Source organism: Sinocyclocheilus grahami, unplaced genomic scaffold, assembly GCF_001515645.1.
Source record: "Sinocyclocheilus grahami isolate Dianchi unplaced genomic scaffold, SAMN03320097.WGS_v1.1 scaffold37.1, whole genome shotgun sequence".
Lineage (NCBI taxonomy): Eukaryota > Metazoa > Chordata > Actinopteri > Cypriniformes > Cyprinidae > Sinocyclocheilus > Sinocyclocheilus grahami.
Genome location: NW_015505216.1, coordinates 3,917,575 through 3,921,686, shown reverse-complemented (window position 1 = coordinate 3,921,686; position 4,112 = coordinate 3,917,575).

Below are 4,112 nucleotides of genomic sequence, written 5' to 3'. Positions count from 1 at the left end.
ATAGAGCCTACGGCTTTCCAACAGACAAGATTTCTTAAGACTTGTTTCAGTGAATAGTGATTAAGATAGTGGGGACATTTTGTGCACTGTTTTGTAAAGCCTTCTACATGGTGTTAGGAAAAAGTAACATTGTCAAGACAGCAGATGGCGCTGCTGCACAAGGTTTTTTACTGTCCAGTGGTCTTGACAAACATTGCTTTTTAAATAAATTTTTTATTTGGGTAAGTTAGCTAGAGGCACAGCAGAGAGAGCGAGTCAATTGATCTAAAACCACCAGTGTACATGTGCTACATTTCGGTATACAAATAAATCTGATTAAATACAAATGATAACTTCACATATTTGCATCTAAAACTACAGTTCATATTATGCCAAATGCTGGCCACGTCCTCGGACCAATGCAGAGTGAAGACGATTCACGATGTTTTAACGGAAGAAGATTCTGGAGATGCTCTGTACTGTGGTGATATGCTGCTATGAGGAGGTAACACACAGGAGGATGGTGGGCTAATCAGCAAACACCTAAATCCATTAAGGCACCAGAGAATTTACAGCTACTCTGTGAGAACAGCAATGCAATAGGCAATCAAATTCTAGGCAGTCGATCCCTTTCTGCCCGGATAGCATCCACGGTACAGATTTCATCTTAATTTATCTAACCTATTCTTAGTTAATACATTCATAGAGAAACTGCTGGGTTGGTATTAGCCCTCACCCAATTATTTTTACTGAATATAATGACAGCAGTCACATTATTAGGTTGTAATTGCATGCAGCAGGAAGGGCTTATTTTCATACTTTTAAAATATTCTAGTCACTAGATTTGCAGTACTTTTACTATATGGACAGTCACCCTGGGGCAACCTGAGGCTGCTCAAGGGCATGATGGTGATGGGAGATCCCAGTCCCTCTCCAGTTCATGAACTGACTCTATTGGGGTTTCAAATAGCAACCCTTAATGTTTTATTGACAGACATAGTAGAGAAAAGACTAGATATAATATGGACCAGACTAAATGAACCGGGCTCAAACTTGTGTCACACATATATATGACACCACAGTTCACGGTCAAAACATGCATTAACCATTAACCTGTTCATTATATAAAACTGTGCATAGACATATAAAATGATTTCTGTTCATATTATGGAATACATTTTAATATATATACTGTAGCCTATATTATGTATTAACCACTAGGCTATAGACTCCAGTTATTTAATTACCACAATCTAGACAAAATAATAATAATATAAACATCTTATACAGACACACAGTATAATTTTGCACAAAATATTTTTAAATGCGGTTACCTCAGTCTATGTGAAATAAATATAAAATGTCTATATGCATAGAAAATTATTACACCGTGCTATTATGCTACTATTACTATTATTACAATGCTGTTACACCACAGTCTGACTGTCCCTCAAGTATAAAACAACAAGAATTTGTCGTGTGTGAGGATTTATCATTTTCCCACACACCCCTGTTTTCACAAAACCACCTGAGAAGAGTACTGTGGAACCATTATGTATAGTGTTGTAACCACGCTGGCCTAATTAACTCCATAGAGAATTAAAATAGGGTGTAGTCTCGGTCACAATGAGGCTTCTTATTTTGGTTTAGCCGCTGGAGGGTTTCTGGTGTCTAATAGTACAGTTCCTGAACATTTTTCACTCTGCTCTAGTTCTCTGGCGCTGTATTTTGAGCAGCCTCCAAAACTCGAGAGGAGATGGATCAACTCGGTGAAAATTAAACGGGCCAGGATGTGCCAACTGACATCCAATTCATCACTGGGAATCATCTTCTATCTTTTGTTATAATCCCACTTTGCTCGCTGTCCTCTAAACTGGATATACACCAATAGAACAATGTCAGACAGGTAACTTTATGGCTCTTTGGACTGACCTTGAGTGGTTATCCGGCTTAATTACACAGCTACTCACCAAGTACATATACTGTTTAAATGAAACATTGGTTTGACTTGAAATTTTACACAACTGTTCAAAAGTTTGAGGTCAGTAAGCGTTTTTAAATGTTTTTTTAAGTCTCTTATGCTCACCAAGTCTGCATTTATTTGATCAAAAATACAGTAAAATAGCGATAATGTGAAAAAATATTATATATTACAATTTAAACTGTTTTCTACCTTTTATTTTAAATCAAATTTATTCCTGTAATGGCAAAGCAAAATTTTCAGCATCATTACTCCAGTCTTCAGTGCCACGTGATCCTTCAGAAATCATTCTCATATGCTGCTTTGCTGCTCAAGAGACATTTCTTATTATCAGTGCTGTGCTGCTTAATATTTTTGTGGAAACCATGAAAAATTTTAGTCAGGAATCTTTTATGAATAGAAAGTTCAAAAGAACAGAATTTATTTGAATCAGAAATTTTGTAATGTTATAAATGTATTTTCTTTCACTTTTGATTAATTTAATGCATCCTTGCTAAATAAAGGTATTCATTTCTTTAAAAAAATAGCCCATCATATATATATATATATATATGAAGAGTTAATTTGCAAAAACAGATAACTCTGTTTTTAAAAATGTTCAAAATTCATGTTTGTTTGTTTTATCCTGCATTCCAATTAATATCAGTCAAACTGCAGTTGGGTTGGGTTGATTAAAGAATAATAACTAAATAATAACTAAAAAATAATAACTAATAATAACTAAAAAATACAGCTAAAATAAAACACAATAAAAACATGATTTAGGAAAATGTATAAAAACGGCGTTATCTGTTTTTGCAAATAAACTCTTCATATATACAGATATACTGTATATAATATTATATTTTATATTTATATTATCTGTTTTATATTTGCAAAAACATCCAAAGCAGTGAAATAACTCATTTCTAAATCACACTGTTACAGTTGAATTTATCCTTGATTTATCATTGTTGTCAAAGTTCTGTTATCACTGTTTTGACTAACTATCTTACTGTTTCTTTGCTAAAATCACAACATTATCTCTAAATGTGCTCGTTAAGAGTTCGTCCCTTGGGAAAGTATGGGATTTTCATTTGTGTTCCCATGCCGGCTGTGCTGGAATATTCTGGTTCTTTATAGCGAGCTTCTCTGCGAGTCAAGGACATCGGCAAGGCTGCATTCATACACTTTCTCTGACACACACATACTCGCGGCTACACAGTATCTGATAGCTGTTTCATCTAGCACAAGTGTCAGCACACTCAAGCAAATACTAGATGTGTATGTGTTACTTTCCGCCAGGGACGGTCCAATAAAAATGTACACAGGCAATGGAGTTATTTAGCTTGAAGGTTAAACTCATGAAAAAGGCATGTGAATGGTTTCAATTGTGAGTATGTCAGAGCGAGAGTCTCAACCGTGACAGACATACTGATTACAAGGAGGTGCACTCTCAAGGAATGGAGCAGATCGTGAACATCATACCATCGTACTACAATTTTTTCCCGCTGTGAGACCTCTAATCGAGACAGTATTGAATGTTTAATGACATGCCAGACACTGTGGCCCCAATCTTATGACTTATGCCTTCTTAGCCAGCAAGATTACAGACAAGTCCCATTTTATATTGATAGATTTCTAATGATCATCATGTAAGGCACTAATTCAACAACATATTACATATTCAAACTATTTATGTTGACTAAATAAAAAAAAATTACTTGTAAGATCATGTTTATTGTTTTACACTTTCTTTTTTATTATTTATTTACTCTGCATTGCAATAAAACAATTTTACCAGCATGTACAATTGGTGGCTGACTAAATACTTTTTTTCCCCACTGTATTTCTAAACTATGTACATTCCTGGTGATAAGTCTGTAATAAGACAGTAAGTCAGTACTGGGACATACTATAACATAACACTGCGAAAAGACAGTTTCCATTTAAAGTTCACTCAAATACTCAAGAATTTTGTCATCGTTACTCACCCTCATATTGTCCCAAAAAAGCAGAAAAAAGCAGCATATGCTGGTTAGGTATGTTTTGACTTTGCTGGTTTATGCTGGTCATGTGCTGGCAAAGGACCAGCATAAACCAGCAAAAAGACCAGCATGAACCAGCAAAGGACCAGCTTAAACCAGCAAAAGGACCAGCATGAACCAGCAAA